The following is a 26,350-nucleotide window of genomic DNA, read 5'->3' as shown; positions in this document are numbered from 1 at the left end:
TTCAGTGCATGTTTATTTTGGAAAGTTTGTGTCTGCAGGAAAATTGGCCTAGAATGCATTTGGCATCACTGTGACACTTCTGCTCACTGTTAGCTCAACTTGGGGGATTAATCACAGTAAGAAATTGTTAGTCTTAGAAGAAGCATTTAAAGAAAAAAGCAATCAAAAATGCAAAAAATTGCTGTCTCTATACATATGCATTGCACCAGTGTCAAATTCCTGATTTTGATATTTTAATGTAATTCTGAAAGATGGAACCACTGAGGAAAACCGGATGAAGGGTAGATTGCAACTACCTGTGATCTATAATTTCTTCAAAATAAAAGAGCAAAAATGTGTTTTGCTACCTCAAAAAGGAATGAGGCTGGATCAGAAATAACAAGAATTGGGAAACAAATTACTGACAGCAACTAATGTAAAAGGAGAGATAGGGAGGTTACTGGCTGTCCAACTTTGAGACACTTGATAGATGTGCTAAGCAGAGATGGGAGACGTGGTTTGCAGGTTTGCAAGTTCCATGTGGCTTTCACTCAAGCTGTGATTTTCAAGGAGGCATTACCAAATAGGCTCTCTAAGAAAGGTTAGGTAAATACCACAGCCAGCCTGGGTAAAATCATGCAGTAGATATTTGAGTGGAGCACAGATGTAAATGCCTTATTATCTGGAAAGGGCAAAAAGGTTGATTCTCTTGACTTGTGCCTTTTCTTGTTTCCATTTGACCTTTTCTTCCCCCTTTAATCATGAAGCCAATGAAGAAGACAAGAGGAGACAATTAGCCAGGTAGAGGGAAGGGGATCTCCACAGGCCATTACAACTGATTTAGGAAGGGCATGGTCACATTAATAAAATTATCAAGCTCAACGGTTGGAAGTAAGCTCTTCCTCTATGTTCCCACTGCAGAAACTCTCTTACCATTTTATGACCTGAAGAATATTTTGTCATCTATTCTCATCATTCTCTATTCTCTCCCCAAGTAAACTGGAAGCTTCTTAAAAGCTTTTTTTTTTTTTTAAAGCAAAACATTTAGAGGGCTTTAATCTTTTCAGTTACATCATATGTATCAGACATTTCAGCATTTCACATAACTAGACAGTTAGATTTTTTTTTAAGGATAAGAGTGGGAACGACAGAAAACACAAGAGTATCAGAAAAACTCAAAAGCCAAAATTATTTTCTTTTCTGCATCAACATTCTACCACAAACTTCAAAGTTTTAGCTTTAATCTCAAGACTCATCATCTACTGGACCGAGAGTTTGCGAAGAAAAAAACTCTGCTATGTTCAAAGTGCTCCTGCCCTGGTAATTCTTTCCAGTATCAACTGTTGCACACACAGTTCTCTACTACCACGAAAGCCGGGAAGATAGGTACTAGCAGAAGTTTCTTCCAACCATGAGGAAGAATACTGTTGAGCACCCAACAGTACTTTCACTACAGGCTATTCTAAATGGCTATCTGATTCAGCATCAAGCAGGGAAATAGCTCTGCTAGTATTCCCACAATGATTAGTAGGTCAAATTCAATGCACAACGATAACATGTTGAACATTTTCAATATCCAGCCCTCTGGCAACTATTGAAGCAGCAACGTGAACTTTGCACAGCAAAAAACTCTAAGAGTTTTCTATCTCTCTCTGTGCCAGATCAACATGAATATGGTAGTTTCTATTCTTTCTTGGAAAAGAAAAGCTGCAAAAAAAATTGACCTTTTTCTTAGTTTCAACGAAGACTGTAGTTCATTCAGCAGCTATTTTTTCCAGAAATTCGACAAGTTTTTCTCTGTTTTGAATAATGACCAACATGGAGAATGGTCTCCTGCACATCTCTACATGTTCTACCAAGTTGTCCAACAGCTAAAAACAAATAATTCAATTTGAAGAACTCCCCAGTCAAGTTTTGAATTTCCTTGAGAAAAGCTGCACTGGACATAGAAGTCTGATGTTGTTCCTTTGATGGCATTTCTAAGCAGGAAATTAACTTCATTTTTGATCCAAAACACTGAAGTTGACTACAGTGTGCAGTCAACTTCATATGAAACTAAATATTTGAATTGTCTGAGACCAATATTTTCTTTATCTATGATATTTATTATCCACGGGTAGCAGACGATATAGTATAACTTCGTAATGTCTGAGTAAGAAAGGAAGGGAACACCGTTCTTGGTTCAGACACTCTTCTAGGCAACTCACATATTACTTTGGTTTTACTCTTACACATTTTTAGAAAAATAGGAATTGCTATTTTTAGTTTGCATACAAGGAAACAGAGGCTCAGAGAGGTTAGATAATTCATCTCATTAGTGGTAGAGACAAGAATTCAACTAAGGCTTGTCTGATATAAAAGTTCACATTCTTTTCATTTCACTGTTTCCATCTCTTCATTCTCTGGAGTTATTTGGAAGTTCAATAGCTTGCCACAGATATTTGTGGGCTAGATGGAGAGATGAATGAATATATGACTGAATGAAACCATCTGGGATTTTATGGACAATTCTAATCTGACAAATGGAAATGATTATAAAATTGGTCTGCATTTCTGAGCAGCCCTCTCTCTTCTGCCATAGAAAGTTTGTTCCAACCTTCCTTTGAAGTGCAAAGAGAAACACTGTGTTCCATTATATCCACAATTAGAATTAACTTCAGCCAAACTTGAAAGGTAAGTGAAGTGAGACTTAGGGACTCTTCCATTTCCACACTTGGTGCCCCCTGCTTAACACTGTCCTTGTAGTCACTCCCTGACCTGGAAGTCAATTCCACAGCTTCCAGAATTATCTCCTTTAGTTCTGTAGCTTCTCTTAGTTCTGTAGCTTTAAGCTGGTGGTAATCTCAGAAGAGAATCTCATGAGGAAGTTTTGCATGTATTATAGAATTTTGCTTTTTTTTCTCTGCAAACATCTTTATTTCATTTTTATTCTTTTTTTGACAGTGTACTAAATATCAATTTTATTCTTTTTCATTTCTGTAGACATGTATAAATATGAATATATAAATGTGTATATATAATTGTACACATCATAATCATATATATACATGTATAACCAACAGTACAATAGTTTTTAATATTTTGACTAAAATAGACTGAGTTAAAAAAAAAAAAACATATGTCCTCCCCTCCTTAGTTCTGTCACTTGAAGTAAGCCACTTAACCACTCAGTCTAAAAATATTTGGAGTATGGAAATTTCCTCACATGGTTGGGATGAGGACTAAAAATGATGTAGATAAAGGGTTAGGTTCACACTAGGTACCCGTAGGGATGTAGCTACTCCTAGTAGCAGTATAGCTGAATTTTTGGTATCTATGAGACCTGTACTTTTTCCAACCAAAATTAAAGAATTTTTAAGGGGTTTGTGATTTTATTTGCATTATAAACCTCATAGCTCCTAAAAATATATAATTAATGTAATCACCTTTGTTTAAAAAAAAAAAACTAATAATGTGAAAATTTTGAGCTATCCTAGCACTTGGGCTTACCTTACCTTACTTGGGATTTTTACCTTAGTTTACTCCTCTTTGGAGATTTTCTGTTCTGAAATATACAGTGGATGTCAGTTTTGTGGTCATTGGGATCCTCCATATGTATAGGACATTTTCCACTTACCTCTTTCACCCACCCAACTTGGAAACAAGAAGTTTTCATGAAAGCGTTGGGGAAACAAGATTCTTTATGGATCTCTCATGTTTCTGCACAACTGGCAAGCAGAACTAACAGCGTTTTGTTCTAGTTTATCTTTTAACAGTTACTTGTAGAGTACACAGACATTGAAGATAGAGTTGAATTCTCCTTGCAGAGAAAAGTGTAGATTTTGTTACTGTCCAATATAATAAAAATAATATTTCCATTTGGGGCAAATGTTGACAGGTTTGTTTGCAGGCCATTGTAACAGATTCAGATTTCCAAAGCTCAGGATTCCACTGCATGTCTACATCCACCTGGATCCCCTTTGATGCAGCACCATGGGACTTCAGGAATAAGGAGGAAGAAGCAATGTGGACATAAAACTCATGCTGCTTGCTGTGAGTAATAAAATCCAAAGTCTCTAATTCAGGAATCTCTTGTCTTTTGCCAGCATGCAACCATGCCAGGTTAACTTGTTAGTATGTGAGTAAAAAATTCACACCTTTCACAATCCTGACAAAGACTATATAAAAACACTGAAATGTGCTATTGGCAGTCCAAAGGATTCAGTAATCTCTTCTGATTGGGGAGTGCAAGTAGTTGAAGAAGAGGTAATACCTGAAGAAGAGGTAATATGTGCACTGGTTCTTGAAGGATGAGCAGAAGTGGGCTTAATGGAGAAGGCTAAGGAGACATGTTCCAGGCAGAAGAAATGAAGTGCAGATATGTGGATGTTTGTGAAAAATTGGAATGTTAAAGCCCAATTGCAAGAGAATGGGTATGGAAAGAGGTAATATGAAAAGCAGTTTGGAACTATATTGAGAAAAGATAACTGATTTCTGGATTTGCTACTCTGCTAAACAGTCTCATATGAATTGTCTCATTTTACGAGCGCAGTAACTTTCTGAGATATGTATTGCTAGCCTGTTTGAAGAAATTAAGGCTCAAAGAGTTCAAATAAGATTAAGAAGTTAATGAATACTAGAACAACAATGTAAAACTAATGTTCTTTCCATATCATCTTCAGCCACTCAGTGATGAGTTTTTTTATTCTTCTTATTCTGTAGGTAATGTCAGGAACCACCTGTTTTGTTTTTTATTTTTCCTTTTTCCTTTAGGTTAAGAAGTCCTGATCAAGTCTATCATAGATGGACAATTTGGCAGCAGCATGAGATATTGAAGAGAGGTAGTCTGGCAAAAGTGAGAACAGTCACGAGACCTGGCAATACACGTGAGCATTTTAAGAGGCTTGGAAACTGGTAATGGAAATTGTGATGGAGAAGAGAGAATGATTAATGAGTTTGGGAGTATAGTATATCACAGAAGAGAAATTATGTTTTAAAAAAGGCACAGAGGTTTCTGGCTTGGTTGACGAGGTGATTTTATTAATTGAAATAGGTGATTTTGCAGGAGGAGAAACTGTGAGGGACAACATCATTAATTACATTTATAAAATAAGTGAGGTGTGAAGAATGAATTTCTGATGGTGAGATTTTTAAGGCAGCTTTTGCTTTGTGGAAGGTAAATTTTGGAGTAAGAGATGGTCAGTTTTTCACTGAGTTGACAAATTATTCTTTCATTGGTAATTATAACCTAGTGATTAAAATTATAAAATCCTATAGATATAAGAAAGTATTTAACAAAAGGGTTTACCTTCCAGTAAGTAAAAAGAATAACATAAAAAAGAATTTATGAGGATAAGAATGCTAATTTACCTACTCTACCTTTTATAGCACTTTACTAAAAGTTTTATTGGAATATTATTTTACTGAAATAAAAAATTACTAACAATTTTGGCACAAAGCAACTAATAGATTCCTCTTATTTTAGACGCCTCTATCATCTTTCTCCAAAACCCCCTCCAAAAATTGAGTTCTTAGGAGATTCAAAGTAGGGATTGCTCATGAGCAGAATAAGAGACAAAAATGTAACTTTAGTGACTGACTTTAATAGTTAATATAAAGAAAGACCGAATGAGTCATATCATCTGTGAATCTAAGTGTGTTCCTCTTACTACATTTTAAAGCTTTTCTTTGAAAATTGCCCAAAATATTCCTTTTACAAAGCCTTTTCTCAAGTAAAAATACGAACATAAAGTGTTTCATATATGCACACATTAAATGTTGCAAGTTTTGAATCACTGTTTAATCAGAGCTCCAGTTAACTGACTGACTCACTGTCACTACTGTCACCAGAATAATTTCTGTCACTGAATGGTGCGGACAGCTGGATAAGTATAAACCAATGACCATTCATCCAAGCATGTTGCCTAATAACTGATTCATTTTTAAGTTTTTAAAAAAGAAACACATACATAAGCACAGATGAGAGAGAAAGAATAGCAAAACAGGAGTTGTTATGTGACGGAGGTAAACAGTTGATGGAGTGATTTGTTTATCACCCTGCAATAGCAATTTACTTTTCAAATTATTATATAGAAATATTCTTTTGTATTTCAAAATATTAAGGGAGTAAAAATGTTTTAGGTTACATGGAACATTTACATAATTCTTGAGTCCTGGCTATTACCCAATAATAATGTAATTATTATCACCCAAATAATTATCATCACCCAAATAATAATGTTCACAGTACACATGAGGTTGCTGTATCCTCATTCCCTTCCACTTGTCCCCCTGCCCCCACTCATTGCTCTCCATTAAGTTTTACTTCCTTCGGTGTACTTGTGTGCTCATCAATTAGTTTCGATTTCACAGTGAATACATGTGGTGTTTGTTTTTCCATTCTTGCAATGTTTCATTTAGGAGGATACTCTCCAATTTCATCCAGATTGTTGCAAAAGGTATAAATTCATCTTTTTTTATGGCTGAGTAGTATACTCTGTGGTGTACATATACCACATTTTATTATTCCACTCATGAATTGATGGGTACTTGGGTTGACATCTCATATAGAAATAGTCTTAACAGCAGGCAGTTTCAATGTTTGAATATGAAAACCAGGGTATTTCCTTTTACATTTCTAGTTTAAAATTAGCAATAGTCATTTCCAAATCTTGGCTATTATGAATAATGCTACAATGAATATGTGAGTGTGAGTATCTCTTTGAAATACTGATTTTATTTTCCTTGAACGTGTACCAAGAATTCAGATTGCTGGATCATGTGGTAGGTCTGTATTTAATTTTTGAGAAACATTCATACTGTTTTCCATAGTGGTTGTACTAATTTTACATTCCCACCAACAGTGTACAAAGATACTCTTTTCCTCATTCCTTTGATCTTATAGATATAGCTACCCTTACAGGTATGAAGTGATACCTCATTGTAGTTTTCATTTGCATTTCTGGCATTAGTGATATTCAGCATCTTTTCATATACATGTTGGCCATTTGTATACCTTCTTTGAAAAAATGTCTATTCGGGTCTTTTGCTCATTTTTTAATTGGAATAATCTCCCAGATTATTATATTACATCTATTTATAGTGTTATAGCAATTAAGTCATGATCTAGTAAATAACTTAGGTAAATAATTTATGAGTCATTAAAACTCACTCCTAGTAGTTACTGTTAGTTTGGTTCTGGCAGTTTTAGAAGTGTTCAAGCAATGTTTAACTAAGTGGTTTGACTATATCCTCATTTAGAGTGAGGTCAATAAAAAAGTGTGCATCTCTCGCAGGATGGACTCAAACCTTGATTCCATAGTAGATCAAAGATATTTACTTGCTAAAAATGCTGTCACAATAATAGGAGCTTTCAAAAGTTTGGCCTGCAAACAGGAAGCTTTTGTAAATTGAGGTGAATTGTCTTCCTTAGGACAGGGATCATCAGGCATTGGCAACCTGTTTTTCTATAAAGGACCAAACAGTAAATATTTTCAGCTTTGTGGAACATATGATCTCTGTCGTAACTACTCAACTCTACTGTTGTAGTGTGAAAGAAGCCATAGATAATATTTAAATGAATAGGTGTGTGTTTGTACCAATAAAACAGTTTACACAAATAGGAGACAGGCTGGATTTGGACAGTGAGTCGTATCCTGCCAATCCCTGGTTTACATTATTCTCATATTTGCCCTCAAGCTCCCTGCTCTGCAGAGCCGAATACAGTGCTTAAAAGGAACACAAGGGGAGACTGCCAAGACGGCCAACTGGAGATGCAGCTTGTCAGACCATCCTGGCAGAAGAGTAGAGGGTTGGACTGAGGACAGAGGAGAGGAATTACTGCTTGGATGTGGACCATGGGGAAAGACAGCAGAGGAGACTGGGGAACCCACCAAAAGAAGCTGTGAAGGTGAGAGAGAAGAGGATAGAGAAGAGATTGGTGGTGTGGACCAAATCCAGGGAGGCCTGGAGCCCAGCGAAAGGGTAAGGGGGTCCCTCCAGCCAGCAGCAGGGTACAGGGCTCTCATCTTGTCCCGTGAGTGGCACAAGGCACCAGAGAGCCATCATTCTTTCATCTGGATGCCTCCTCCTCTGCACCTCCTGCATTTCTGGCATCCCAGAAAGTAAATTTGGCTTTAAGTTGTTTGTTTTGTAGCCATGGCCCCTGAACCATAGCAACCGTGGAAGTGCTCTGCATTGGGAGGCCTGTCTCTGGGCGATGGGGATGCATTCCAAGCTGAACCTGCCCGGAGAGCAGAGCTGCTGCAGCGGCGATGCCCGAGATCACCTGCAGGAGGCTAGGACAGGCATGCAGAACCTATTAGCCCCGGGCATGTTCCTGGCCCAGCCCAGGGGAGGGGACAGCCATGGTTTGCAATCTCCCTGCCCATAGCCATTTGGCAGGATCATCTACTGGCAGCTCAGACAGGCGGACTAAACCTGGTGCCCCCAGACTTGAGAGTGGGTCAGGGAGACATAGGGAAGAGGTTACAGTTCTAGGCTCGGGTGTCAAGAGAGCCCTTGTGGCCATATCCAGTGGGAGGGTGTGGAGGGGCACAGAGGAGTGGGGGTCTGTGAGCATGCCCCATCCTCCACTCCCACTGGACAACTGCCACATGAGAGAAGGCAGTGGCACTCGGGCTAAATTAGCTTAGCCCCTGGCTCCCAAGGCAAGGGAATGCCTGCCTGGGCAAGCAGGCTGAACTAGATTAGTGTCCCCTCCCACCACTCACTACAATAGGTCATGCAGCTCGATCCAAGAGACTTGTGAGCCACTTCTCCCCCCACAGGAGTGTGCCCCTGCCAGAGACCTCTGCAGGTAGAGAGGCCTACCTCCTTCACCTTGGGATCTAGTGGTGGAACAGGGGTGCACAACTGAAGATCCCCTTACCTGCCAGCATCACATGGAGGGACACAACAGTGGGTCAGACACATGAACTGTGGGGTAGCTCAAGAGCTGGTCTTTGGTGGGGAGGAAACACATGTGGACTGATCAGAGGGGAGAGTGCTATGAAGTTCCAGGGAGAAAATAGGGAGGGTGCATCCCCCACTCCACAGAGAAAGCTGGCTAATGGACAGGGATGGAAAAAGCCTGGCTCAGGGCCTTAGGCAATCACATGAGTAGGACCCTCTATGGGGAGCAGCTCTCAGGGCTTGAAGAGGTTGCACTGAACTCTATATCAGTGGCTCCCCCTAGCGGCCAGATGAGCAACCTCTGAGACTCACTGAGGCTTAGCAAAGCCCCTCAGGCTTTCTCATTCCAGCCATGATTTGTCTTGCTCCTCCCCCCATCTCAGGGGAAATATGGACCAAGGAACCTCCTGGGAGCTCCAGGGTCCCTCCTAAAGCTTGGGAGCATTACTGTGCCCCACCTGGGGACCACAGCCTAGCATGGCCATGAAAGATTACCTTGGCAGCTGGTGCCTCCACGCAAAAACATGAAAAATCACAGAGAAAGGACACCTCCAATAGAAATCAATATCTTTTTACCAATGAATATCAATGTAAACAAAATGATTAAAATGATAGATGAAGAATTTTGAATATGAATTGTAAGAAAGCTCAATGAAATACAAGAGAAAATAGAAACCTAATACAAAGAAGCCACAAAAATAATGCAGGAAATGAAATGAAAAATTCTCTAAAGAAATTGAAGTATTAAAGAAAAACCAAACAGAAATTCTGGAAATGAAAAATTCATTCAAGGAATTACAAAACACAGTGAAAAGGCTTAAGAGTAGGCTAGATTAAGCAGAAGAAAGAATCTCAGGGCTTGAAGACAACACCTCTGAGCTAAAAAATCAGTTGGAGAGAAAAAACAGAGAAATAAGAGGAACAAACAAAGCCTATAAAAATGTGTGATTATGTAAAGAGTACAAATATAATAATCATAGATAACCCTGAGGGTGAAGAAAAAAATATACAAGGGTTGGATAATTTATTTGAGGAAATAATTGAGGAAAATTTCTCAGGCCTTGCTAGAAATATGGATATCTGGGTGCAAGAAGCACACAGGACCCCTGGGAGGTTCATCTTAAAGAAGCAATCACTGCAACACATAGCCATTAAGCTGGCTAAAGTAAACATAAAAGAAGCACTACTACAAGCATCAAAGTGAAAACAGCAGATAACACAAAGGAAAACTGCGGACTTCTCAGACTAACTGCAGACTTCTCAACTGAAACCTTACAAGCCTGAAAGTCCTGGGGACCCATCCTCAGTCTCCTAAAATGGAATAATGGCAAGCCTAGGACATTTTATCCTGCAAAATTAAGTTTCTTGTATGAGGGAGAAATAAAGACTTTCTCAGACAAGTAATAGCTGAGAGGATTTGTGAAGACCAGACCTGCCCTGTAGGAAATAGTCAGACCTACATTATACACTGATCAGCACAGTAGATACTCACCAATGTAAAGTCATCCAAAAGCTAAAGTTCAGAGCCCAGATATCACAAGGGCTCAAGAGGTAAAACAAAGCATTAAGGGTCTACCCAACAGGATGGACAGAAACACACCCTACAGATCAATTCTTTCAACAAATGTGAATGGCTTAAACTCCCATGCAAGAGATATAGGCTGACTGAATGGAGAACAAATATAAGCCAAGTCTCTGTTGTCTCCAGGAAACACGTCTAAACTACAAACTACCCATTCAAACTCAAGATGAAAGGATGGAAAACAATATTCCATGGAAATGGAACCAAAAGAAAGCTGGTATAGCTGTTCTCACATCAGATAACATGGACTTCAAATCAACATAAGTAAAGAAAGACAAAGATTATATAATCATTAATATAACATGTTTTGTATTAACAAGCAAAGGAATGGGAGAGGGAAAAAGAATTTGGTTATACATACAATTATATTCATACCGACAGAAGAAATACTCATAACTTCTCAAGTCTTCACTATTGTAATCTCAGTTGGTTCATTGCCTGGTGTGGTGACACCAGTTTTTGTTTCTAAAGGGTTTCATCTTCATTATCATACATGATGTTTTAATTTATGGATGTTTGAATTACTCTTTAATTTTTATCACAAAACTTGGATGTAATGAAAGGTGCTCCAGATAATTTGTGCATTGCAGACAGATTATTTTTCCTGCCCCAGTTGTATAATAGCAACCTACTATGCTTTTTCCAGTCAGGATCAATTACTCCAACCAGTAAATAACCCCTTCTTTGGCAATTGGTTCACTATCATGGTAGTCCGAATCAGTCAGGCAGCAAAATCATCTCTTATTTTAATGGAATCAATATCATGTCTCTTGGTGGAAACATCATTTCCTTTGGAACTAAGAGCTCCAAACCAGCAGAGTCTAAAACTGTTCCAGTACAGGAAACCACTCTAATGTCTAGCCCTTAACTCCGAGATTCTTAAATCTTTGTCATGGGAGAAATAGGACAAAAATGGTCACCAATTCAGAAAATACACTTTATTATGGAAGATATTACCCTCAGCCCTTGAAGAGTTTTCTTCAAGTTTGACACCATAATTGAATTTTAAAATGGTATAATATTTCATTATTATCTCAGGTTATCTACTTTACAGTGACAAGAACATGATAAGACAAGATAATTCCATGAGCATGAGCCAATTGCCATATTTTAATTGTTGAAATATGAGTTTCATGGTTAGAAGAAGTTCTGTGTAGAATAATATGGCAATAAATAAGATATCGTGTAAGACTATGAATGGTGGTTTTGGCAGAAAAAATATGTTCAGAGAAGGCAAATCATTTCCAGAGTAAATATTTATTCCAATGAGAGCAGATGCTGCCCCTTTAAGGATGGAAGTGGTTCAATGTAATCAATCTGCCACTGGTGGCTGATCCCCCTGGTGAATGATATGGTGTGAAGAGTTCATTTTTGGTCCCTGCTGTTGGCAGATGAAGCACTCAGCAGCAACCATAGCCACATTGCCCTTAGTGAGTAGAAAATCATTTGATGAGTTCATGCATGATTTCTAACCTTGCCCACACAGTCAGTTTATTTGTAAACCCATTTATTAAAACCAGGGTGGCTGAGGAAAGAGACTATTTGATATCCACAGAATAGATCATCTTGTCCATCTGATTATTAATCAGTCATTGCTCAGGTTGCTATTTGGCGAGCATTTACATAAGAAAAATATCTTTACACTCTGTGCTTATTTGCCCCCTCAGATTTCCTTTTCATCATTCAGTCATGCACCGTACAGGACTGATCTCCAGGCCGAACCATCAGCCACTGCCCATGAATCAGTATATCAGTACAACAGCAGAACTCTGGTCATCTCTCCTTTCAGATAAAATAGACTAATCACTGGGAGGATTTCCCTTTAACACTCTCTTTCAGGGCCATTCGTGAAAGAGGCTATATGCCATAAGTATCCAATTTCAGGAGATGCCAGCATATAAACCTTTTCTGAAATTTTAATTTCTCAGATCATAGAGAGCTCCCTATTTATGATATGGCTCCAGAGATGACCTCATGATTGAGCCCAGCTTTGGTGACTACCACAACACTGCCCTGCAAATATCACTGTCCTAGCTGTTGAGCTCCCAGAGCTGGGTGCTGTGGGTGTCCTCCTCCCGCCTGCAAGCCATCTAGGCCAAGAACAATGTCCTGGCCTGGGCTGTGGCTTGCACAAGTCGCTGACTCTCCAGGGCCTGCCCTCCCCACGCAGAACTCCCCTCTTACCATCCTATCAGGCTTCAGATCCATCACCTTCATTCACATGGATCTCCTAGGGCCACCACTATGTAGGGGTGGATGCCTGGAGGTGTGAGGGTGCTTCCTGGCACAGGGCAGCGGTCCAGCTTGTGGTTGCCTCCAGGAACAGGACAAGGAAGGTGGGCTTCATCTTGCCCTGATGGCCTTGAGTCAGCCTGTGTGTGGTGGCCCAACTCTGAGGATGCCCTGGGCATGCCCTAGGGACAGGGCAGGAGGATTTGAGTCTTAGGCCCAAGGTGTCATTATCCTAGAGCTGGCACAGACCCAGCATGTGGTGCCATGTGGCAGCTAGGGCCTCTTTTGGGCTGCTGTTCTGACCTTCCCAGGTCATGCTGTCCCTGTCCGCTCAGGGCTCTTCTTGGCCCTACTTTGCTGCATTTCCAGGAGGTTGAGGCTGGGAGCAACACTTTGCAACTATATGTGCCATCCTGGGTGCTGGGGCCCTGGTCCTTGGTGGGGCACATAGTCCCAGGAAGGAGAGGCTTCTCTGCTCATAGATGGGGAATCCTAGGCATGGAGAGAGCAGGCTGGCTGCAGACTTCCAGCAAGTTGGTAACTGAGGATATAGGGCTGCTTCCTTGCAGGGCCAGGACCAAGAAGGAGAGCTGCACACATGCTCTGGGCCAGGTCCCATGCTGGCAGTGACACTGCATCCTTGAAGCATTGCCCATCTGGGTGTGGCAGCTCTGAGCATGGGCTAGGTTGTTTCCTGTCTGCAGAAGAGACCCCAGGGGAGATCTCTGCCCAGGGCATGTGGTCAAAAAGGGGATGAGAGTACAGCAGTCTCTCTCTGAACAAGGCAGCCCCACCCCATGCACTTCCTGGAGCCCATTTGGGTTTTGTGCTATGAGGGAGGAGGCTGTCTCTGTGAGTGTGGCAAATGGGGAGTCTGAGCCCCAGAGTGGGGCAGCTATTTGGTAAGGCTGGGACAGTAGCAGGGGATGAAGTGTTCCCACCCTTGAGAATGTTTGAGTAGCGAGATGAGAAATACTGTTGGTCTGTGCTGGCCAGACAGTAGAGCAGGAGGGCAGCCACTCGTTTTCCTAAGAGGGAGCAGGCATGGAGCCAGACAGGGTCGTCGCCAGGTTCCCGAGCTCAGGGCACCAAGACAGGGTGGAGCAGGGCAGAAAAGAAAAAGAAATGAATATATAGAAAGGAGAAAAATAGCAGGAATAGGATCTAGAGATATGCCAGGTTCTCAAGTTCATTTAGAAGCAATCAACCAACCCCATTTATGCCCCTTATTTCCATTAAAATATCCTATGATAACAATAGCTCGATTAACAAAAATTGCAATCTATAGGTGAATATAGATAACAATTTAACTCATTATCTTATCACTATGTACCATGGACTGCTAGTAGTATTCTGCTTATCATTGTAAATATGCTCACTAATGGCTTTAAATCTAAGTGGGAATGTCATTTCCCATAATTCCTTTCCATGTATAGCTTCTAGTTGCGTTGGTCAAAAAAGAATTTTGCATAAAATTTGGAAGGCAGATGTGAAGCAGCAGTTATCACTTTCGTAAGATCATCAGATCTGGCAGCTAGAAGAGCTTGGCTCCCCAGATTCCCTTGTCAGCTCCAAACAGTTAGATCATGACAGCTCTGTAGAGGCTGGGAAGTTCTTCAGGAGGGTGGACAGCTGTTTAATGAGTTTTCTCTGGCAGACCAACAGACCATTTTGGATCTTATTTCTCAGTATTTCCTACAATTGTGTTAGGGAATAAATTATTTATTCTATAGTATTCATTGTGGTTTTGTTTGTGAGTAAACGTTTTCTAACACAGAGGAAAGGTACAAATTAGAAACATCAGGAATAAGCAAAGCACTATTGGTGAAGATCTTACAAATATTGTAAAGAAATGAAACAACCTGCTACCAAGATATTTGAAAGCAGATGAAATGGACAAAGTAATTGAGAAACTCGAGTACCAAAACTGGCACAATAAGGAATATGCAATCTGAATACTCCTATATCTATTAAAGAAATTGAATTCAAAACTAACAACCTTACCCAGAGTTAACTGTCAGGATCAGATAGTTTTACTGGCAAATTCTATTACATAATAACAATCTTACCCAAATATTGAGGAAAAACAACAATCTTACACAAACTCTCAAAAAAATAGAGGAGATTGCAAGACTTCCACATTTGATTTTATAATGTATGCAATATGTGTACAATCGCAACTTTACAGAAGAAAAAGAGAAAAGAAAAGAACTTTCTTCCTGAATTATTTGAGATCTGATATCCCATTGACACTTCAGGCTACTGACCAAAAATGCTGGCAATTAAAGGAGTCCTCATGTTGACAGGGGTAAGTGACACTGAAATATTGATTCTGAAGTGGTTGTTTATACACAATGAAAACAGGAAAGAACATGTTGTGTGACCACATAATCTATTTGAGTTCCTCTTCTACATACCACCCTGCCTAATGTTAGTGGTAAATGGACAAGTGCAGTAGCCATAGCCTAAGAAGAATATTAGGACAGGAAACTTAGACATCTTAATTAGTAAGATACATAAGGTGAACAGAATTTTTTTCAAATGATTCAGCATTTGAAATCTGAGAATTACTATAGGCAGGAAATATGGATGAATGAAAATCTTTTGCTAAATTTACAAATGGTAGAAACATCCTCTTAAAAGAATCAGGATAAATCTCATTCAAAATTGGAAAGCACATTCATGTCCTTGAGATTAGTAGTAGTCACAGACCATCGGTCTGAATTTCCATGGGTCTGAGTCATATTTTAATTTCTATATTCTTAAACATCTTTGTAAAGTCAGATTAAATGTCCTAATGGGACAAATTTTAAGTAGTAGTTTAATAAACTTGTGCTTAAAACTTTCATTCCAGATGTATTAGCCCAATTCATCAATCCCTTAATGTCATTAATTTAAAATATTTGCCAAGATTTTCATCATATAGCATACCATCCAATGTGCCACTCTGAGATTTGTGCCAGCTTAACTGAACAAATTCTGAAATGTCTTAATTGTTTAAATATAAAACTTATTGTATACACATGTAGCAGCAAGGTTTGGATTCTAGATATTTTTGGCATGGAAATAATTATATCCTTTGGCACTACCATGCTAAGTTCCCATAAAGAGATCAAAGGATGCATGTCTTATAAAATGGTTAGACTACTAGTGATATATGACATCACCATATCAGCAAGGTGATAGAATGCTCTTCCTAGAAATTTTTTTCTAAAGGAAACTTTAAATAGAGTTCTAATGCCATATCATGCTTCGCAGTCTGACATCATTCGAACCTGTTCACAGTCCAATTTCTATCCCACCCGAAGTTCATTATGAGACAGAATTATTAAAGACCATGCCATGGTAAGAGTTACAGAAAAGTAAGATGGGATCCAAACACTATCAATGCATATGAGGAAAACTCTCCAGCAATTCCATGTCTACACAATTACAACATGTCATAAATTCTTTAGTAAATTGCTATAGTTGTTTATGTGAGGGGGTTAAGTACCAGCATCAGTTATTCCTTCATGGTCAGAAATTAAATGCCTAGAAGGAATTTTAGAACATGAATGTAGGTATAAATTGTAATATCTCTATAAATTATTTCATTTTAAAAACATGGAAGAAGCTTGATATTATAAAATATGGAATAAAGTATATGATTCCTTAGTGGTATATTATCTTACAAGCTACTCTCTTTATATATAAAATGTATTTTTTTGACAAAAATTATGTTATACACATGACAGAATGTCACAATTCAAATTAAAATATTCAATTTAAGTTAATACTTTTTATCAACTACTCTTTATGCTTATAGCACTAAGCTAGATGCTGAGAGGGATAAGGAAAAAACATCCTTTATCTTTGGCATATCCATTTTTCAAGAGGAATATGTCACCTAAAATTTACCACATTCTAAAAGGGAATTGCTATTTAAACAAAAAAATGTGCTGTATTTCCAAACTGCCTCACTTCTGTCAATAGCAACAAGGCTCAAATCTCAGTAATTTCTTTTTTCTTCCTGCTCCATGATGGCATATTTAGTTAACATGTTTGGCTCTTTCCTCTTCCATATTGTCTATACTTCTCTTTCTACTCTATCCAAAAACTTTAAAATATCACGTTTGATAAGATTAATTCTTGGGCATCTTGGCTTCAATTTCCCTCTTGCCCAATACACCAGAGGAATTACCGGTAGGAAACACATCTAACCCACAAAGCCTCATACAAACTCAGGGTGATGGGTTAGAAAAAATATTCCATGCAAATGGAAGCAAAAAGAAACTGGGTATAATAATTCTCATATCAGATAAAATTGACTTTAAATCAACAATAGTAAAGAAAGAAAAAGATGATCATTATATAATGGTAAAGGGAACAATTCAACAAAGGCATAATAATCCTAAACATTTATGCACCCAAAACAGGAGGGCCAAGATTAATAAAGCAAACCCTACTAGATAAAAGCAAAGAGATAAACATCAACATAGTAATTGCTGGTGACTTGAACACCACACTGACAAAACTGGACAGATCACCAAAGCAGGAAATAAGTAAAGAAACACTAGACTTAAATAGGACTTCTGAAGAAATGTGCCTAACAAACATTGACTGAACATTTCACCCCAAACCACTGAATATACATTCTTTTCATCAGCACATGGAACATTCTCCAAGATTGGTTATATTTTAGGCCAAAAAGTGTGGCTCAACAAATTCAAAAAATAAAAGACATACCATGTATCTTCTCAGATCACAGTGGAATAAAAACAGAAATCAACTCTAAGAGAAACACTCACTTCTACACAAAGTCATGGAAATTAAACAACCTGCTGCTGAACAATTATTGGCTCAATAATTAAATTAAGACAGAAATTAAAATATTTCTTGAACTGAATGACAAAGGGGACACAAGATATCAAAATCTATGAAATACAGCAAAACTGGTCCAAAGGGGAAAATTCATAGCCTTAAATGCCTGGATCAAAATGGCAGGCATCTTTTGATCACAAATTAACAATCTTGTGACATATCTCAAGGAACTATTATAGAAAAGGAAGAGCAAACCAAACCCAAACCCAACAAAAGAAAATAAATAACTAAGATCAGAGCGGAACTAAATGTAATTGAAAATAAGGAAATTATATAGAAGATCAATGAAACACAATCATGGTTCTCTGGAAAAAAACCAAAACAAAATTGATAGACCTCTTGCTAGATTAACCAGAAATAGAAGAGAAAGGATCAGATAAGCTCAATCAGAGATTAAAAAGGAGATATTACAACTGATACCACAGAAATACAAATATCATATGTGAATATTATGAAAATCTCTAGGCACATAAACTCAAAAACATAGAGGAAATGGAGAAATTTCTGGAAACACACAAACTTCCAAGACCCAATGAAGAAGAAATTGAACTCCTGAAGGACCAATAACAAACAAAAAGATTAAAGCAGCAATAAAATATCTTCAAACAAAAAACAGCCCTGGACTAGATGGATTCACAGACAAATTTTATCAGACCCACAAAGAAGAGTTGTTATCCATTCTGCAGAAATTATGCCATAACATAAAGAAGGAGTAAATTCTCCCCAATTCATATTATGCAGCCAGTATCACCTCGATACCAAAGCCAGGAAAGCACACAACAAAAAAACAAAACTACAGACCAATATCCCTTATGAATATAGATGCAAAAATTCTCAATAAAATACTAGCAAACCAAATTTAACAGCACTACAAAAAAATAATCCACCACGACCAAATGAGCTTCATCTCAGGAATGTAAGGATGGTTCAACATATGTAAATCAATGAATGTGATTGACAACATAAGTAGAAGCAAAAACAAAGATCATATGATCATCTCTAAAGATTCTGAAAAGGCATTCGACAAAACTTAGCACCTTTTCCTGATAAAAACCCAAACAAACTAAGCATAGAAGAAATATATCTCAAAATTACAAAGGCAATATGTGACAAACCCACAGCCAGCAACATACTAAATGAGAAAAAGTGTAAAGCATTCCCACTAAGAACTGGAACAATACAAGGATGTCCAGTCATCATTTCTATTCAGCATAGTGCTAGAAATCCTAGCCAGAGAAATCAGGCAAGAGAAAGAAATTAAGGTATCAAAATCAGGAAAGAGGAGGTCAAACTATTGATTTTTTCAGATGATATGACTTATATCTAGAAAACCCCAGTTATTGCACCAAGAGACTCCTGGAATTGGTAGATAAAAATTCAGCAAAGTCTCAGGTTATAAAATCAATGTACACAAATCTGCAGCATCCCTATATGCCAAATAAAATCAAGCTGAGAATCAAATCAAAGATTCAATACCAGTCACAATTACTAAAAATAAAAGAAAATACCTAGGAATATACTTAACCAAGGTGGTGAATGATCTTTACAAAGAGAACAATGAAACACTGAGGAATTAAATCAAAGATGATACCAACAAGTGGAATATATATCATGCTCATGGATCAGTAGAACCAACATTGTTAAAATGTCCACACTACTCAATGTGATTTACAGATTCAGTGCAATTCTCATCAAAATACCAATGTCACATTTCACAGATTTAGAAAAAAAAATAATTCAATGATTCATGTGGAAACACAAATGACCCTAAATAGACAAATCAATCTTAAGCAAAAGGAATGAATTGGGAACTATCACATTGCAAGACTTCAAACTGTACTACAAGATTATAGTAACCAAAGCATCATTTAATTGACACAAAAATAGAAACATAGACCAATGGAAAAGAACAGAAAACCCACATATAAAACCATCCACATATAGCCAACTGATCTTTTACAGAGCAGACAACAATATACACTGGGGAAAAGAATCTCTCTATTCAATAAATGGTGCTGAGAAAATTGGATAGCCACATGCAGAAGAATGGAACAGAATTCATATCTCTCACCACTCACAAAAATTAATTCAAGATCAATAAAGGACTTAAATTTAAGGCAGGAAACTATAAGAATTCTAGAAGAAAATTTTGAAAAAACTCTTCTAGATATTGGCTTAGGCAAAGAATTTATGGAGAAGACCCCAATGGTAATCACAGCAACAATAAAAATATATAAATGGAATTTTGTTAAATTAAAAAAGCTTCTTCACAGCCAAGGAAATAATTAACAGAGCAAATATACTACCTACAGAATGGGAGAAAATATTTACAAGCTATACATAAAGGACTAATAATCAGAATCTACAAAGAACGAAGCAAATCATCAAGAAAAAAATCAAACAAGCCCATTAAAAAGTGAGCAAAAGACATGAATAGAAGTTTCCCAAAAGAGGATAGACAAATGGACAATAATCATATGAAAAAAATGCTCCATGTCACTAATCATCAGGAAAATTCAAATCAAAACCACAATGATATATCATCTGACCCCAGTCAAAATGGCTTTTATTAAAAAGTCCAAAAACAATAGATGATGGTGTGGATGCAGGGAGAAAGGAATGCTTATATATTGTTGGTGGGACTGAAAATTAGTACAACCTCTATAGAAAATGATATGGAAATTCTTCAAAGAACTTAAAGTCAACCTACTGTTTGATTCAGCAATCCCACTACTGGGTATTTATCCAAAGGAAAAGAAGTAATTTTATAAAGAAAACACCTGTACTCAAATGTTTATTGCAGCACACTTCACAATTGCAAAAATGTGGAATAAACCCAAATGCCCATTAATTTATGAGTGAATTAACAAAATGTGGTATATGTATGGCATAGGATATTACTTTGCCATGAAGTAGGATGACTTAACGCCTTTTGTAACAGTTTGGATGGAAGTGGAGACCATATCCTAAGTGAATTGTCTAAAGAATGAAAAAACAAACACCACATTACTCACTATTAAATTGGAACTAACTGTTGAGCACACATGTGCATAGAGGGAAGTAAATCTCAACGGAAATTAAGCAAGGTGAAGGGGATGGGTGAAAACCTACCTAACGGGTACAATGAACACTATATGGATGATGGGCACATTTTATTCCTGACTTGAGCATTACAAGAACAATCCATGTAACCAAAAACATTTGTACCCCTATAATACTTTGAAATAATAATAAAAAAGAAGTGAAGCCCAAGGAAATGTAGACCTAAATGAGAAGTAAAAGCAAAAGAGATCTGAAAAGTTATCAGTAGAGAAGTCTAAGGGTTATGAGGAGGTCAAAGAGTTCTAAGAAGAATATTTAAGAAGGTGGACCCTATTACCCACACACATTTAGTGAATAAGGAGCAGAATGATCTCAACATTGAAATGAAGTCACAAGTTTTTCTCAACAAGAGAAAAATTCATATAAATATAAAGTTTGCTAAAAGCTATACAAGAAAGTCATACTCCCAATATGAAGCAAATTTAAATATTATCTGGTTGTGAGCATTAGAAACAATAAGAAGATAAAATCACCTGACCTCAAGGCCTGCAGCTTTCTCTTCAAGGTGCACAGGGTTCATACAATGATTTTTGCTGTTTTCATTTTTAAATTTAATCACATATTTGCTTCTTAAGTTATTGATTTGCAAGTTTTGGAATCACCATAACCAAGCACAGAAGAGGTAAATATACCTACAGAACATAATGTAAATTTTATCCATCTTGAAAATGGAAAAGTAACGCTAGGTCTGGTAACAGTTGTGAGGTGCAAAACAAAGAGAAAAAAAGATGGAAGAAAATTACATGAGTGTCATTCTTTTATATTATACATTGCAAATTTAAGAGGTATTTTAAAGCTGAAGAAGAAGAAGAAATGGGGCCTTACTGCAGCAATGAAAAATATACAAGATATCAATAATAGAGTTACTATTATTTTATTATTGAGGCAGAGACAGTTCATCAAAATGCATGCTCCTGCTTCCACGGAGTTATCATTAGGAAGCAGCTGTCCAGCCAGGACTATATTTCCTTGTTCCCATTTTCTACCCCTAGGTGTGGCTGTGCCACTGGCATCTGCCAATAGAATTGTGATCAAAAGTGATATGTGTGTTAGTCCCAGACAAAGGGTTTTAAGAGGTAGGTGTGCCTTTTTCCCACTTATATTTTCTTCTACTGGCTAGAGGCAGAGGATAGTAAAGAGCTCCAGGATGATAGAGCCACAAGACAGAAGGGGCCCCCACAAGTGGAGGGAAACTGCTTCACATTTGTATATTATACAAGCAAATAATTAACTTCTAACTTACTATGCCAGTGAATAAAATAACTTTAAAAATTAAGAACTAAACCATTTCATAATTCCTGATGGAAGGTTAATAGATAGATACTATAATAACTACTTAATAGCTCTCCAAAATATATTATATTCTAAGTACTTGAAATATAAAATAAAACAAATCATGTTAGAAAAATATGTATTTTGAAAGTCTGAGCAGCACAGTAACTCTTCATATAATGAATCACATTTTATAGTCTTATACAGAATTATGAAATATTATATATTACTATTATATATTATATATCATAAAAAGTCATTTAAATCCATATACCTCCATGTACTTTTATAGTCTTACTATATTTACAAAACTACTTTGTGTATAGGTATCAGAGATATTTCAATTCCTATTTTACAAAAAACACATTGAATCTTCAAGAGAAGGCTTGTTACTTGTCTAAAGTCATATTTTAATTAATAATAGTAGAAACAAGATTGGAACTCATGATTTTTTGACTCCTAATCCAGCATTTTTTTCCATAAAGTTTGTGCTTTAGTAGTAGTAGCTATGATTTTAGTATGGGTCTTGCCTAAAAGATAAATATTATTATAGCATCATAATTGAATCCATGATAGCACATGAGACTGCCCACAAGAATCTATCTAGAAATCAAAAGAATTAACAAGAAAAAATCAAACAACCCCATCAACAAATGGGCAATGGAAATGAACAGAAACTTTTCCAGAGAAGACAGAATAATGGGCTGCAAACATATAAAAAAAATGTTCAACATATCTAATCATCAGAGAAATGCAAATCAAAACCACAATGAGATACCACCTAACCCCAGTGAGAATGGCCTGTATCAAGAAATCCCAAAACAACAAATGCTGGCAAGGATGCGAAGAGACAGGAACACTCTTACACTGCTGGTGGGACTGCAAATTAGTGCAACCTTTGTAGAAAAGAATTTGGAGATACCTCAAACAGCTAGAAATAGAAATACCATTCGACCCAGCAATAGCATTATTAGGCATCTACCCAAAAGAGCATAAGACATTCTATTATAAAGACATCTGCACTTGCATGTTTGCACAATTCACTGTTACAGGGTCATGAAAACAACCCAAGTGCCTGTCAATTCACGAGTGGATAATCAAAATTTGGTATATGCTCACAATGGAATATTACTCAACTCTAAGAAACGACGGCAAACTAGCACCGTTTATACTATCCTGGATTAAGTTTAAGCCCATTATCCAAAGTGAGGTGACGCAAGATCAGGAAAATGGGCTCCACATGTACTTGCCATCAAATTGGTACTGACTGATTAAAACTATGGTGCTCAAATGGTGGTAGTGCTCACCAGGGATTCAGGGATGGGGGAGACCCACATCTTAGGGATGTGGTGAGCATTGTGGATGGGGAGGGCATACCTCTACTTCTTAGGGAGAGGGCAAAGATATAAAACGTAACCAAAATGTCAAAAAAAAAAAAAGTTTAGCAGGTAGGGGGCAGGTGGGAGGGGGGAGGAGGGGATGAGTGTATACTTACATAATGAGTGCAGTGCGCACCACCTAGAGGATGGTCACACTTGAAGTTCTGACTTGGGGGGGTGGGGGGGCAAGGGCAATATAGATAACCTTAACAATATTTGTACTCCCATAATATGATGAAATTAAAAGAAAAAAAGTGAAAAAAAAGATCTTCCAAAGACCAACATATAAGGAAAGGCAGAAAAACCTGTAAATTGAGGAGAAATGGCTGATGAAGAAGAAAGAAAACCAGAGGAGTGAATGAAATGTCACAGAACCCAAGGGATGTGAATGCTTCATTAAAAAATTAAGCAATCTAATAAGTTCAATTATGTTAGAAGAAAAATAACCATTTGATTTAGGAAGAAAGACGTCATTGGTGATTTTGGCAAGAGAAATCTGGGTGGGGTATCAGAGCAGAGGTAAACTGTGGTGAATTGAAGGGGAGTTGGTTTAAAGAGGTAATGCTGTTAGGATGCTATCTGTAAAGAAGAAATATGATGGAGAACTGGCTAGAGGAGAATTTAGGGTCATTAAAAGATTTGTTTTGTGTTATATTTTAAAACGGTAGAAACTTAAACATGCTTAAATGTTGATGAGGACAAACAAGCAAAGCAGAAGAAGTTGAAAACACAAAAAAGAGAGGTAACAATTCATAGCCTGGCATCTCAGAATGAGGGGGCATCTAGAATATAGTGGTAGGAGTACAGCTTACATAGAAGAGTGACATCACTTCCACACACAAGAGGGAAGGAATAAAGGATGGTATGAATGGTGGGGAAGAGAGTTTGTATCAGGTGACTTTTATTAATTTTGAGAATTTACAAGGGAGGTATACAGGGATTGACAATTTGAATCAAGTGGAGACCACAGAAAATGAAAACCATAGCTCACTTGGGAAACCTAGAAGGATTCTCAGGCAGCATCAGCAATCCAGCTGCCACTGAAGAGCATGAATGTATGCAGTCAATAAGGCACTCCATTTTGTGCTTTTCTCCAGCAGCAATAAGCAAATAAATAGTTGACATAGGATCAAAATCTTTAAAAGAAATAAATGCACACATGAAGAACTTATTGCCTATTGACATGTGCAAACATGTGAAATTCAAGGTAATCAGAAGGTTTTCAAAAATATCTCCACAACTCCTGGTACTGAAAGCCAGGCCAGCTATCCAAGAGGCAGGTTTACTCATGTCAGGCATGCTCCATGCTATTAGAATTTCATTTACATAACCGTTCTGAGCAACTGAACTAGAAACTAAAATCTATAGTCACCAAACTGGTTCTAAAATCACATGGCACGTATGAAAAGAAAATTGATCTTTCTTCATAATGAGGAATGGATTTTGCAAGTATGCTATTTAGATTCTGACAAAGCACTGTGCTTTGCAAATAGGAAAGTCACCAAGGCCATAGGCCACACAGATTAATTGGTTCCACTCCTTAATGCTTTAGATTTTTTTCAGATTTACATATGCCAGAGCTTTTTGTAATTTGACTTCAAAAAAGAAAAAGTTGTTTTCAAAATTCAATACAGCATTTAATTCCATTTTAGCATTTTCATTATTGAACACAATTGCTCAATCCTTCCTCGTACCTCATTCTTCAATTGGCTTCCAAGATAATCACTCATGCATTTCCCCTTACCTGGCTGCTTTTCTTTCCTTAGTTTGATTCTGCTTATCTTTCTGTCCTCTACATTCTGCAATTTTTCTCTACATTTACTGTCTAGATGAACTTAGCCAATAGCATGGCTGTAAATACCATCTATTTGTTGTTTATATACCATCTATCTGTTGTTTAAATACCATCCCTGATTTATGTCTTTAGCCTAAACTTCTTTTTTGAGCTCAGACTCATATATCCTATGATCTATGTTTATGTCTAATGGGTATCCCAAACCAACTGGTCCAGAAACTAGCTCTTGATTCCTCCTTCCTACCTCCTCTACTCTCAAATCAACTCTTACTGTACATTTCCCCATCTCAGTGGAAACTCCACCTTATCAAGTCTCTTAGGCCAAAGATGCTTGGGACATCTTATACTCTGCACTTTATTTCCCATTTTTATTTCATCAATCAGCATATCCTGTTAACTATTACCCACAAAATAGATTTTTGATTCATCCACTTCTCACCACCTCTACTGACATCACCCAAGCATAAGGCTAGGTTCTTTTCAGTTTTTATTGTTCCAAACAAAGCTACAACAAATATTCTTGAATAAGAGTCTGTTCACATATGTTGGCATTTCTCTGGGTTAGAAAACAAGTAGTGTAAATGCCTTATACTTAGTTCTATTTAAACAGATATGGTGTGATTGTCCTTCAGAAGGCTTGTTACCAATTTGCATACCCTCCAGAGGTACATGAGAAGAGGGTAATGTTAAAATGTCTTTCTGTGTCTTCTGTTATGTTGGTACAAAAGTAACTGTTGTTTTGGACTGTGAACTTTAAATCATTATAACTAAGCTCAAACACATCTTTATTAATCACAGTAGGAACCATTATAATCAACACATTTTTTCCAACAAGAAATAAGTTTGTTTATTCCTGTAGCATAAAAATCCATGCTTCAGGATTCAAAGAACTCTTGGAAAGCATTTTCTACATCCTGCTGATTGTGAAAGCATTTTCCCTTCAAAACGTTGCCGAGATGCTTGAAGAAATGGTAGTCAGTTGGTGAGAGGTCAGGTGAATATAGAGGAAAAAGAAGCAAAATTCCATAGCCCGATTTGTTAAAATTCTGAAGTGTTGGTTGTGCGACATGGGGTTGGGGTTGTTGTGGAGAAGAATTGGGCCCTTTCTGTTGACCAATGCCTGCTGCAGGCATTGCAGTTTTCAGTGCGTCTCATTGATTTGCTGAGCATACATCTCAGATGGAATGGATTCACTGGGATTCAGAAAGCTGTAGTGGATCAGGCTGGCAGCAGACCACCAAACAGTGACCATGACCC

This window comes from Microcebus murinus, chromosome 11 (assembly GCF_040939455.1).
Source record: "Microcebus murinus isolate Inina chromosome 11, M.murinus_Inina_mat1.0, whole genome shotgun sequence".
Classification (NCBI taxonomy): Eukaryota; Metazoa; Chordata; class Mammalia; order Primates; family Cheirogaleidae; genus Microcebus; species Microcebus murinus.
The sequence above is the reverse complement of the archived record's forward strand: the minus strand, read 5'-3'. Positions refer to the sequence as shown.